Raw genomic sequence first — 14195 nt, forward strand, 5'->3', positions numbered from 1 at the left:
GGTGAGCGGCGGCGGCAGGTGAGCTGCGCGCTCGGCTCGCGCGCCCGGCTCTCCCCGCCCGGCCGCCCGGCCGCCCGCTCGCGGCACGCGCGCGCGCCCCCGCCCCGTGCCCGCCCGCGCGCGCCGCCGCCGCCGCCGGAGCCCCGAGAGGCCGGCGCGCGCCCCAGGGGTCGGGGCTGCGCGGGGCGGCGAGAGCCCCCCAGCGCCCTGCGGGAGCGAGACGACCCGGAGGCGGGGAAGTGCACTGTCACCCTCACTGCCGCGGCCCCTCATCCCACCCCGGCTGGCGGTCGGGGCTTGCACCGCGCGGGGGCGGGGCAGCGCTGCCCGGGAGCCCGGTGACCTATTTCGTTCCTGAGGTCCCCCTGCGGAGTCCCGTTCTCCAGCGGCCCGCTTCTCCACGCCTTTCCCTAAACTGCTACCTCCAGGGTCAAAAGAATTTGCTTAGGGTGGTTTTTCAGGATCAGCAGTGGGGATGGATACCGGGCGGAGCAGGTTAGGGAAGCAGATCTTTGAAGCAGGAAAACGCTCAGCCAGCTGTTTCGGAATTGCCGTTGACCACATCGCATTCGGATCCCCAAGAGGCCCCCTTCCGTGGGTGTGTCCTGGACTTGGTTTTCTAATTACTATTCCCCGGAAACATTGGCTTGACTGCATTCATAGGGAGCTGCTATGTGAATCATCATCATCAAATTGCACTTATTAAGTGCTCCTTGAGCTGTGTTTTCAAATGGAAATCATTTACTGAGCTCCTACAGAAGCAGAGTGCCAAAACCCGATTCATTTAGGGACTGGAGTGGCCGCGCTAATTTATGTTTTCATTTTAACGCATCAGTAGTTTCTAAGATTAAGAACCTGATCGCCGTCTGCTTTTATGAGCCTGTCTCCCCTGGATACAAAAACCAGAGCACCTAGATCCTAAGTTTAAAGGTGGGAGAAGGAGAAGGCGTGATCTGCTGGTCTTTTCCCGTCAGCAGTGAAGGTTTTCTCTACTGCCTTTCTCCACAGCGAGGGAGGGGGTCCTGTATGAATAAAGACGGTCTGCAGGGCACAGGACCCTAGAACTGACTCCTTCCTTACAGGGGCATCCTCCTCTGGCTGGCCGGTCTTCCCCTGGGGCTCACTGTCATTCCTCACTCCAGCCCTGCAGGCTCATCCACCCCTGACTCCCCCTCCTTCTCCCTTCTCCCATCAATCAGCCCCTGACTCTGCAAGATCACCCCAGCTCTCTCTGCACGCCAGGTAGCAACTCCCAATCAGCAGTTCCGGGGTGGGGCCCAGATTCTGCATTTGCAGCCCTCTCTCCTAGTGATTCCGACGCTGCTGGCCCACGGACCACACTTTGAGAAGCAAGGTTCTACAGAGTTGTAAGAATCGCTTGCACCTCACGGAGAGCCATCGGACACCGTGACTGCCAAAGACCCACGCTAAGGGCTGGACATACAAATTCAGTAAGACGCGCTGTCTCTCCTCACAGGCGTGCACAGTCTGGTGGTGACAGACAGATAAAAAGCAACAGTAATACCAGGCAGCACATGCTGTAATGAAGAGATGTACATCTTCCTCTCAATTTCTGTGATGATTCAAAGCATTTTTAGAATAAAGCGATGGAAAACCGTCATTTAAACAAACACATAGGGCTTCCCTGGTGGTGCAGTGGTTAAGAATCTGCCTGCCAATGCAAGGGACATGGGTTCGCGCCCTGGCCCGGGAAGATCCCACATGCCGCAGAGCAACAAAACCCGTGTGCCACAACTACTGAGCCTGTGCTCTAGAGCCCGCAAGCCACAACTACTGAGCCCACGTGCCACAACTACTGAAGCCTGGGCGCCTAGAGCCCTTGCTCCGCAACAAGAGAAGCCACAACAATGAGAAGCCTGCGCACCGCAACGAAGAGTAGCCCCCGCTCACCACAACTAGAGAAAGCCCGGGCACATCAACGAAGACCCAACACAGCCAAAAATAAATTAATTAATTAATTTTAAAAAAATACACATAGGCTTTTCAGTATGACACAGTTCAAACCACCTGCCAAAATTTTAGGAGCCTCACATCAGCAGAGCAGTTTAGGGAAAGTGAATGACAGCGCCAACCAGACATCACTGTTGTCAATAACACGGAGATGGACCCTGACCTACAGAGCTTACAGTAGTGGGATTTCTTCCCTCTTTAATGTGTTTGGGAAACAAGAAAAAAGAATGGAGGCTTGGGAAGGGAAAGGGTAATAGGTGGATGGCAGAGATATGTAGGTTTGTGCAGTTTTCAGACCCGGGAAGAGTTAAAGGAAGAGACTGAGAAAACTCACTGTGGGGCTTGGATGTGGCTAAATGGCAGACACCTGGGAGCCAGGGGCCAGGGCAGCTCCTCCGATTGCCAGGGTCAGCCATGCATCCACAGTCCTCCTGTTACCCCTTCCCCTTGAATGACTGCTTGTGACAAAAAGAAGGATTTAAACTTTACTCCAAATTTCTACGTTTATCGGTGTATCTGTTAGGACTTTTGTTGCCAAGGGGCAGAAACGCAATTCAGACCAACTTAATTTAAAACGGACGTTGCTGTCTGGCACGGCTGGGAAAGGTCCTGGAGAGGCTCAAGGCAGAGGAGGGGGAGCTTCAGGAACAGAGTCCCACCCGTGCGCTGAGGCCCTCAGTCAGCCCGCCCCTGACGTTGCCAAGCTCAAACGGTCCTTTCCTAGACCAGCATCTCCCGTGAAGCCATGAAAGTACCCCCAGGCCGCCCCAGGCTGGCACGCTGAGACCATCTTCCCAGCTGGAGAGAGGAATTCCCACGGAGGACTCTGGCCCGGCCTGGTGTGTGCCCAGCTCTGAACCAACCGTGCGTTCCGACCGGATGAGGTAAGTCCTGTGTGGAGTCCTGCAGTGAAGATTCCGTCTGAACTTGGCCGAATGAGCATTTCCCCAGAAGAAAAGAGAGGTGGGACGCCAGGCAGTGAGATCCCGAAGGTCGTCCTCCGTGGCTTGAATTCAGCGGATCGGGAGGTTTCGCTTGGCTTTCAGGAATGCGCAGGGCTGTGTTCTCAACTCATTCACCACCACACCCCCGCCCATTACAGGACACTGCAGCAGACACCATCAGTGTGCAACGTTTGTTGCCTTTTAATCGCTTATATTCTTTTTTTTCCTATAAATTTGGCAAGAAATCGTGTAGGAGGTAAAGCATCTTCCCTCTCCTTGACTCCTTTAGCAAGACAAAGGGGGGGGGAAATTTACACCCCAAATTCTGCAAGGTGTGTACACGGGGTGTGACAACATGTAGCTAGAAGTGCTCCGGCAGCGGGCTCGTGAACAGTGAGGGAGAATGACCGGCTCTGTGTTTTCATCTCTGGATGAGGCCGCCTAATGCAGGGTGATACGGGGGCGGGTAATCGACGCATACTTCCCCTGGCAGTGGAGTTGACCTGTCCTAACTCCTGATCATTCTACATTTGAGCTCACGTTTCTGATTGCTTTTATAGTCAACTGAGTTTACGTCGATTATGTAAGGTCAGTGACACCCAGAAATTTGGATTTCATGGGTTGGTAAGTTTCCTCGCCAGCAGCAGCAACGACAAAAAGGAGAGACTGACCTGGGGGCTTTTGCTTTGCTCCATACATTCATTTAGGCAAGCGAACTTCTAACTACTTTCATTATTATTTCATAGGAAAAAAAAAAGGCATTTTTAGGCTTTAAAAACAGGACATATCTCAAACGAGAGGATCGGGCTTTAAATGAAATACATCTTGTTGTATGAAAATTCACTGCCGTGTTCTGACTTTATTCATTCTGCCCCAGCTGGGTGGGAACTACCAGAGCCCAGATTGGTTGGGGGATGGCTCTTGGGAACCACTGATGGACACAGCGATTTTGTAGCCACTCAAAGGGAGCCTAGAAGAGATTTAATACTTTGGGTCAAATCAATAGGGGAAATGTACAAGTCAAGTTCCAGATTGTACAAGTTTTCGTTTAGGCGCCCAGGTTACCCAAGTTTTGTTACTCGCCTCTCCAAGCTGATGGCCTGTGTTCCTGGAGCACCCACTGTGTGCCAGGCTCTGAACCACGAACTCTTCACTTCACCAGAATTAGAAAACACTGCGGCCAGCATGTTGGAGGTTGTCACCGCGGGAAATGGTCAGCCAGCTTCCTCCCATGAATCCTCACATAGTGACATTCATTTCTCTGAGGATTTACCCTGGTTTGGGGAGCTTTCTATTAACCAGGCTGATGTGTTTGCGTAAAAACGCCAACTATCATATAATAAATATTTACGGTCTCAGAAGCCAGGTATGAGCAGACCTGGGTGCCCTGGAGCAAGGAAACAACTTGCCTCTGTTTCCTGTTTGTAAAATGAGGATGTTAACAGCATCTATTCCTAGGACTGGTGTGAGTGTGACACGGGATAAGGGGCACGGCGCACTTATCCCAGCCTGGCGGAAAGCTAAGGTCCGTCAATGAGAGTTACGATTACTGGTGTGGCCACTGTTAGCCCATCATCTCCCTGTCCTCCTGTGTGTGCGGGGATCCGCGGGAACCCTGTTCTCTCAGCTGCATTGGCCAAATGCCTTGGCATCCTCTTTGGGGCCATTACTCACAAAATACCCAAAGTGTCAGGAAATTCTGTTGACTTTACCATCAAAATACACCCAGAATCCATAACTGCCCAAACTTGGAAGCAGCCAAGATGCCCTTCAGTATGTGAATAGAAAAGTCAACTGTGGTACACCCAGACAATGGAATGTCATCAGTGCTGAAAGGAAAGAAGCTCTCAAGACATGATATTAATGCATTCCATTAAGTCAAGAAACCAGTGTGAAAAGGCTACTTCCAACCATTCAGGAAAAGACGAAACTATGGAGACAGTAACAAGATCGGTGGTTGTCAGGGGCTGGGGGAAGGATGAACAGGAGGAACACAGAGGATCCTTAAGGGCAGTGAAGCGACTCTCGTTGATACTGCGATGGTGGATACGTGTCATCCGTTTGTCAAAACCTGCAGAATGTGTGACAGCAGAGTGAATTCTAATGTGCACTGTGGACTTTATATGACGTGTCAGCGTAGCTTCATCAGTTGTAACACGTGCTCCACTCTGCTGGGGATGTTGGTGGTTGGATGGGCCTCAGTCAGCGTCTCCACCGTGACCCAAGAACTCCCTTCAGAGGGACATGTTCTTTGAGACACACCCGTCTATAGGGTTGGGTCTGAGGCAGGTCCTGCTCGCTTCACAGCCCTTTGGTGTTTCTCAAATGACTTGCCTTGATGCCAGTGGAGGGATAAATGGCTTAAGGGCTGAGTTATGTTCCCCCAAAATTGGTATGTTGAAGTCCTAGCCCCCAGTACCTCAGAGTGTCTCTCAATTTGGAGAGAAAGCCTTTAAAGTGATGATTCAGTTAAAATGAGGGTGGGCCCTAACCCAATACAACTAGTGTCCTTATAAGAAGAGGAGATTAGGACACAGACTCACACAGGAAGAGGGAAAGCCATGTGAAAACAGGGAGAAGGTGGCCGTCTGCAAACCAAGGAGAGAGGCCTCAGAAGGAACCAACCCTGCCCATACTTTGCTCTCAGAGTCAGAGCCTCCAGAACTGAGGAAATGAATTGCGGTTTTTTTTCAGCCACCCAGTCCGAGGCACTTCGTTGGGGCGGCCCTTGCAAACTAATACCGATAAGTATGAGCAGGTGGACAGATTCTGACAGGAAATCGAACTCTTCTGGGCGGCCTGAAATGGGTCTGGAGCAGAGCTTTCCAAACTGCATCAAGGAACATCACTGTCTACAAGACGCTCGTCCAAGGCCGAACAGCGTACCAGGTGCTGTCGACCCCCCCGCACGTCCCCTGGCCCCTCAGGGCGCACCAGGCAGCTTCCAGAACCCAGCACGTGCATCTCCAGCCTGAGGACCTCCTCTGGTCTAGACGCTGCTTTGCCACCTGCGCCGCAGGGCGGCAGTGCCGGGAAGCTCATGCCCCGGATGGGAATTGTGTAAGTATCCCGCCTCCCTCTCTCCTCTCTGAGTCTCAGGACTACCAAGTGGCATGATTTTTCTAGACTGAAGAAGCCCCTGCAGCCCAGAGGATGTGGGAATTGCTCTGTTTATGCTGCCCACCCGGTTCCAGGCACGCCAATCCCCGCAGCACGCGAAGCTCCCTTTATATCCTGTTATTGTTCGGAGATGTCGGCCTCAACCTCCCCAGTTTGTCTCCTTGGGGTTTAACCAGGTCCCCGGTGCATGTCTGCCTCTGACTCTCAGCAGGATTAAGCTCCTTACTCACGGTGGGAATGTATTAGTCAGATTGCGCGGCCACAACAAAATGCCACGGACTGGGGGGCCGAAACGGTGAAATTTTATTTCCTCACAGCTCTGGAGGATCGAGGTCCTGGCAGAGTTCAGCTTCTGGTGAGGATCCTCTTTCTGGCCTTTTCACTAAGCTCCCCCACAGCTTTCCTCGGTGAGCGCACGTGTACATGTGGAGACAGCAAGCAAGCCCTCATCCTCTTCTGATAAGGACACTAACCCTATGGAATCAGGCCCGCACTTATGGCCCCATTTTACCTTAATTACTTCCATAAAGGCCCCATCTCCAAATACAGCCACACGGGGGCTAGGGCTTCAGAATATGCATTGCGAGGACACAGACATCCAGTCCATTCATTACAGGTAACTTGCTTTAAAACCCCGCTCATTGCTCTATTCTCTCGCCTGTCTCACTTCTCTATCCCTACCCACGTTTCCTGGGATCACACCCAAAACAGATTACTATACTGAATCTTTGTCTCAGGGTCTGCCTCTGGGGAATCCTAACCAACACAGAAAAGCTGAACGCCGTTAAGTCCTTCTAGGAAAATTACAGCACTTGGTAGCACGTTAGAGGCTCCGAGAAGTCTTCCCTAAGGAAGCATTTCACTGAGTTTCACCCCGGGCTTCACAAACTTTCTTAGCCTGGGATCTCTTTCTTCACCCCCTTGGAATGCCCTTGAACACGTCCCAGAATTTATTTGGAAACGTTGCTATAGGGTTGGCGAACGTCAGACATGCATGTGGTTATTTTAGGATTGTTGCTGGAATGAAGGCTGCGGGGTGAGGTCTGGGAGGACCTGCAGGCTGATGGAGTCTTCGGTGGAGGAACGTGTGTGAGGGCAGAGGTCGGCGTCTGCACGAGGCAATACTGGCCATCAACGCTAATAATTCATCCAAAGGCACTGGGTTAGAGGCCATGATACGAAGCCCCAGAAGACATGGGGACGTGACTCCTGCTGTCACCGGGATCACAGGGTAGTGAGGGAGAAAGGGGAGTGAGCCGCAATGGCAGCGGGGTGACCTATGACATGATCCCCATCACGCGTGCTCTGTGCCTGGCCCCAGGGACGTTAGTGATGAAGAGAAGGGGTCATGTACCTGCCCTGGGCTGAGCGTCTAGATGCTTCAGAGATGCTGAAACCCTGGGGGTTGGCTGCGGGACAGTGTTTTATTCATCCGTTCCCAGGTTTATTAGAATTTCAGTCAGCCACCTCCGTGGCCACTAAAAATGCCTCCTTCGTTTCCCCTGAGACGAATCAGATTCAATGATGGTGAGATAATATCTTCAGTTCAACATCGAATTGCATGTATTCATATTCCAACCATTTAAAAGTGTTACTGGCGGGCTAATATTCGTCCTATTAAAATTAAGTGGCATGAAATTTGAATTAGCTCAATTGAATTCATTTCCTTCTCGAATGTATTTATCCATGACTCAGAGGACTCTGGGCAAAGGCCATCTTGGTTTCCTTCAATAAGACGCATTCGGCTCCGCGCTCCCTAATTTGGAGTTTGAAAGTCCCTCTGGGCCTGGAGGAAGTGAAGACTCTCCACCGCCTCCTCCCGCCATCCTTAATCGGTTTAGCTGGAACCAGGGATAAAATGGTACCAGCTTCACAGAGTCTGCTTTCTGAGATGACGTTAATGGACGCACATGAAGCCCTCGGTGCAGGGCCTGGTACACAGCAGGTGCTCGTGACATGCTCAGGTACTAAGATGTTGTCGTCACTCCTGTGAGCCTGCTTCCGTTCAGACACAAGGACTAAATACCAGAGGGTTGGGCCAGGAACCAGGAGACCCGGATTCTTGTCCTTCGCTTGAGGGTGCCCTAGGCCTTGTTTTTTCCTCTGTTCCAATTTTCTGATCCAGAGGCAGCCACACCTTTCCAGGTTGGAGGACGTGCTGGGCGTGGCTGCAGACGAGCCTCTGGGGCTGTGGTTTCCCAGCCTCAGCAAACTGAAAGCTCATTTAGGACCCCAGGAAATGAGGACAAGAGTTGGCAGACTTTTCAATCACGCAATTGCTTCAAGGCCTCAAAGGCAAGGTCTACGCCGACTTTCCTGGTTCCACCCAGTCCCGAGCTGTCTTTCGATGCCGGGATTTGCTGTCCAGTGCAAGGTCCGGGGTCCCACTGGACGAGCAGAACGTTCCCCTCTGCATCGATCGCCACCCTGGAGGTCCCAGAGCCTTTAACAATGCAGGAGCTCAGGGATTCACAAACCTAAGTGTCGCAGTCATAGAAACTCCGAACAGCAAATTCACGCACATCAGCCCTTCCAGTTATCGCTGAGCGACAGGCAGCGGAGGAAAGGACCCATCCCTGCCCTCCCCACTTCCATCTCCTCGCTGCCCATGTCTTTGACCTTGATTACATACCACTGTGCCCACCTCTCATTTTCCTATGCGTCCTCAGGGAGTGAAATTAATCTCAGTCAACGAGAATTACCACCCCGCCAGAATTCTCCATCAGAAAGCAGGTTTTTTTTTCCCACTGGCCTTTTACAAGAATGCGGCAAATGACAAAGATAAGATGACATTTCACTTTCAAAACGGCAAATACATCCCAGCGTATGCTGGGCTTACCTTGACTCAGCCAGTTCGTTGTTGACAATCGTAAACAGCAACAATGGGGATGGTGGTTTCCAAACTGTTTTTGAAATTTATTAGGTTCTGAAGTCAGTGAGCAAAGCTTCCTAGAAAATAAAATCGAAGAAAAAATTAAAATGTATCACAGAAGAGTAGGTGTTTTTCATTAAACTTTGTGTTAAGCCTATATAAACATACTCCGAGAACCAATCATCTCAAATGTGGGAGGCAGTCAGACAACGCGATGGACACCAACGTGGTCCATCGCCATCATTTTTCAGGTGAAGACATACAGGTCCGCTTGGATTAACTGCTCTGTTCTCACTCCCCAGCTGCGTGTTGGGGAGAGGCTGGGCTCGTCCTCAGCTCACTGACGCACAGCGTTCCCTTCTGTGGACCTGACTCTCTCCATCTCACCATTCCAGCGCTGGATGGTCAGAGCTGGTGCCTCAGTGGCCCCGTGAGATTCTGTCATCACTAAAAATTGAGATCTCATTTAGCAACTAGTATTTATTATTGCAAGAAAGTGGACTAGGGCTTCCCTGGTGGCGCAGTGGTTGAGAGTCCGCCTGCCGATGCAGGGGACACGGGTTCGTGCCCCGGTCCGGGAAGATCCCACATGCCGCGGAGAGGCTGGGCCCGTGAGCCATGGCCGCTGAGCCTGCGCGTCCGGGGCCTGTGCTCCGCAACGGGAGAGGCCACAACAGTGAGAGGCCCGCGTACCGCAAAAGAAAAAAAAAAAAAGAAAGTGGACTAATCCATTTTAGAAAGATTTAGCATGAGGGTTGAAATAAAAAGCGTTTCCTAGTGCATATACTTCATCAATGAGAAAAGACCTCATCAATTAGAACCAGCCCATCTCGCTCTCTGAGGATTCCAGGAGACTATACATTTTCACAGCCTCCTGTCTCCTGACCCCATCCCACCCCTGTTCTCTAGCACCACGTTGGGCACACATGTCAACGTGAATCGGTTTTACAATTGCCTGGGTAAAGGGAGTGTTATCATTTCCCTGCCTTTCTGGGAGGCGTCCCAGTGCAGAGCTACAGGAACCCGAGTTTTAATCCAGTTTCTGGGAAGTCTTCTTGAGCTCTCATCGGATTCGTCCAGATATTACTGATCGGTTGGATGGGGCAGCCCTCCCAACTTCAGTCCGCAAATTATGATGTGTTTTGACTTTTGGAGTCAAACAGACCTGGGTTCACATCCCAGCTCTACAACAAAATGACGTGTACTCATGGGAAGTTCTAGAATCCCATTGGCCTCACTATTTCCATGATTCACTGAACAAATATTTCTTGAGGGTCGAGTATGTGCCACACACTGTGCTGGAGGGCGAAGTCAGAGCAAGGCAGCGCCTGCTCTCATGGGGCTTCCTGTGCCGGGGAAGAGGCTCATCACACAAACGGCCACCTAACTGTAACTGGAGTGACGCAACGAGGAGATCCCACGGGGTTGATCAGAAAGAAATAGGAAATATCACAGGACTATTCAGTAACGGAATACTACAGAGTTAATCAATAAAGGAATATGTTAGGGTGCCGCGAGACCAGGACAACCTGGCCCCATTAGCCTTGGAGGACAAGAGAAGCCACACTGAGGAAGGTCACAGCCAGGAGGCTGATGGGAGCGGGGGAGGAAGAGCGCTCCAGGTAGAGAGCAGCACGTGCAAAGGCCTGAGGTCACAGAATGTTTGATGCATGCAAGCAAGGGAGGGAAGGTCAGGGCAGCCTGTTGACCAGAGCTGGAGGAACAGAAGGGTGCCGCACGAGGGCCTGAGGGATTTCAGGAACAGGAAAATAAAACCCATGCTCCGACGCTGCTGTCAGAATTAAATGAGTTAAGATACCTAATGCATCCAAAGCGCTTAGAACACAAAAAACTAATAGCTGTTATGAGGGGGGTGCTTAATAATTTACACACTGTAGTTGGAAGCCCTTATTTTGGACCACATCAACATTTCTCCCGCCAGCGTTTCTCCCTAAAGAATCTAGAAGATAGTGTCAGCTACCTAGTTTCTCAGGCTCCAAACCTAGGAGGCATCCTTACCTTTTCTCCTAGCTCACAGTTAATCCATCAGCAGGTCCCACAGCTCTCCCTCCCACATCTTCACCCTCTCCACCTCCCCCATGTCCACCACTGCCACCCTAGGGTCCACCGCTGCCACCCTAGGGTCCACCGCAGTCTTGGGGAGAGTTCCCTGGGAGACTGTCTACGCTGAGCACTTGCACGCAGGAAGGTTATTGGGATCAACTGCCAGGAGGGGGCGAGGAAGCAGGGCTGGGCAGAGGGCGAAGGACGTTAGTGGGAACAGAAGCCCCCGCCGATCCCGTGGAGCGCTCTGGGATGGCCCTGAGCGCAAGATCAAGTCCACTCTTCATGGACCAGTCACTGGAGGGAGGCTGCCCTGGGCGAGGCAGCTCCCTGAGAGGACTCAGCTGTGAGTCCCCCAGCTAGAAGGATTGACCCCACAGGGGTCTGTCTGCTTCCTCTAGAAGCTGATTTCCCAGGAGAGCTGGAAAGTTGTCTTGCCCACCATGGTGTCCCGAAGAGCAGGTCTTAATAAATACTTGTTCACTGGAAGCCAATTATTAGATTATAATTCAACCAATTATTTTGAGACGTGAGATAAGATGGGAGTGGATATGAAATTCTCACAGGATTCCTGGTGAGATTTTTAAGGAAAGGAGCATAAGGGAGGACAGAAAGTAGATGATCTTTTTAGGAGAAAATGTATATAGTTGTTACTACTCTCACAGATACCATATAAAGGATTATAGAGTTAATTTAAAACAGTGGTCTCTCCTTTTAGATGTTCAAAGTGTGAGGAAATTTTTTTCCTCTCATCAGAAGGAATTCCTATTTCAAAAACTTTATTGATTTTTCAAAAAGCTTTTAGGACCATAAATGTCATGTTTATAGGGACATAAAACAGTGGTCTCAACAGTGGGTTCCCACCTCACAGACTGATTTTGTTCAACTGGGGTGTGGGCTGAGCACTGGGATTTAAAAAATCTCCCACATGTTTCTATGCGTGGCCAAGGTTCAGAACCAGTGCTACAGAGGTGAGAAGGGCACGACGATGGCATTGGACTCAGCGGAGACCACCTGGGAAATCCCGTGCATCGGGCAGTATCCCGCCTCAGTCTGACCGAACGTGGGCGCAGGTTCCGGAGCCAGCTGTGTCCACGGGGCCGGGAAGCCGGGGCGTATGGACATCGGAGGTGAATTTGATCTTCATGGAATTTAGCAATTTGCCAACCGCTGGGAGCAAAGTTCCCTGGTTCATGCGACATGGTGTCTGCTTTTATTTATCATGAAGATAGTTGAAAAAATTCCAAATAAGATCAGCTGCACCTGTTTCTATAAATGCGACTGTGTCCTAGTTTTCTTAAAGCTGAGATTCTCTTCGTTCCCCCTTTTTGGAGTCATAACTGCGGCAAATTCAGAATGTTCACACACAGAAACAAATGGTACAAGGCCGAGTGGACGTAATCAATTCCATTTGCTTCCCTTGCCTTTTAGTTTTAGTTTAGTTTAGTTTAGTTTATGTTACTGCCTTTTGGGCTCATGTTAGTACTTCAAGGACAAAGCATTTCTGCAAAACAGAAGTTATCTTCATTAGCACTAGCGATTCTCTTTTTCACTGTGGTAAAAATACATAATATAAAATGTACCATTTAAATAATTCTTAAGTGTGCAGTTCAGTGGCATTATGTCCGTTTCCACTGTTGTGCAACCGTCCCCACCATCCATCTCCAGGATCTTTTCATCTTGCAGAGCTGAAACCCTGTTCCCATCCAATAGCAACTCCCCATCTGCCCTCCCCCAGCCCCTGGGAACCACCAGCCTACTTTCTGTCTCCATGAATTTGACTGCTCTCGGTACCTCAGGTGGAATCATGCAGTATTTGTCTTTTTACGATTGGCTTACTTCACGTAGCATGATGTCCTCAAGATTCATCCATGCTATAGAATGTGTCTGAATCTCCTTCCTTTTCAGTGGCTGAATCACAGTCACTTGGATACAGACACCCCTCTCTACTTATCCATTCATACATCAGTGGACACCTGGGCTGCTTCCACCTTTTGGCTGTTATAGATAATGCCGCTGGTTTGGGTGCACGGATAAGATCAGCAATTCTTGAGTGAGTTGTGTGAGACGTGAAGACACGACCCACAACCGAGGCTGCCCGGGAGACGTGGAATCAGCATCTCCAGTGGGTAAAACTTCACACCCCTGTTGAAAATATCTGGTTACCTTCTGCTGGACTGTGTTTGGGAGATTTTCTTTCTTGGCATAAACAGGTGAATGTAACTCTGGGCGACTTCAGAGAGTCATCTGCAACCGGAAAGTAGTTCTAGTGGAGTCCTGTAAGGTCGGTTCCTCAGGCAGCATCGGCTAACCCTCACTGATCTAACCAATGACTGAGCGATGGGGGAACTGCTCAGGGCCTGAAATGTTCTTTTCAATGTTAGCTCCTCGAACACCAGAGGCCCTATATTTTTCTGTAGGTTTCCCAGGTTGTGGAGTCTGCAAAGCTGCATAAGATATAAACCTATTTTAAGAAGCCTAAAATCCGGGTCGAGACCACGTCTCTGTGCTCGAAATGTTCTCTGTGCACGAAGTGAGCTGCAACGACAGCAATAGGAAGCAAAACCTAGATGGACAGTTATGCCTGAGACATTTAAGAATGGTAAGATCAGGGAAGGACGGAAAAGGCTCCACCACGAGACCAACACCCTGAACAAAGGAAGGAAGATAAGTGAGTAGAAGGAGGAAAGATGTGCAGGCCGACTTTTATGGGTGAGCCAAAAAATTGGGGAGACAGGCCCATAACCCATTACCTATAATTCCAATGTCCAGAAACCGAGAGGGTTTGTGGGGTTTTTTTTGTTTGTTTTGTTTTTGCCTTTTATATTTAGAGGCAAAACCTGACCCAAAACAATGCGAGGCAAATTCGGATCTTAATTCATTACAACTTAGGATCTTAATTCATACCCTTGGCTACAGAAAAGTTAATGAGTTTAATTAGGAGGTGCTGTCCTAGACCCCAGGGCTGTTACATAAAGTATGATAGCTGCACCACGTTACCTTCCTGAAATCTGAACATTTTTGAAATGTGAAACCCACCTGGCCTCAAAGGTTTTGAATAAGAGATTGTGGATCCACTCAGCACACCCAAGAGGCGGAGAAAAAGAGCTACAAGAATGACAAGTAAAGGAGCAGCCCTGACTGCTCTGGGCATGCCGTTTTAGCTGTGTGGTTCTCTCTTTGGGAGATGCAGTAACTTAGCAATAATTAGACACACTTCTGCA

At 50.3% G+C, this 14195-nt stretch overlaps 1 long non-coding RNA gene across 3 annotated transcripts in view; it reads right to left on the minus strand.

Annotated features, from left to right (window-relative positions):
- LOC307176558 overlaps positions 1–14195 on the minus strand; it is a 215624-nt gene that overhangs the window by 33467 nt on the left and 167962 nt on the right. For all 3 annotated transcript variants that reach the window (XR_013824830.1, XR_013824831.1, XR_013824832.1), the window contains exon 2: positions 8875–8984. This is a non-coding gene — a long non-coding RNA (uncharacterized lncRNA). The remainder of the gene's footprint in view (positions 1–8874; positions 8985–14195) is intronic.

This window comes from Stenella coeruleoalba (assembly GCF_951394435.1).
Source record: "Stenella coeruleoalba genome assembly, chromosome: 18".
Lineage (NCBI taxonomy): Eukaryota > Metazoa > Chordata > Mammalia > Artiodactyla > Delphinidae > Stenella > Stenella coeruleoalba.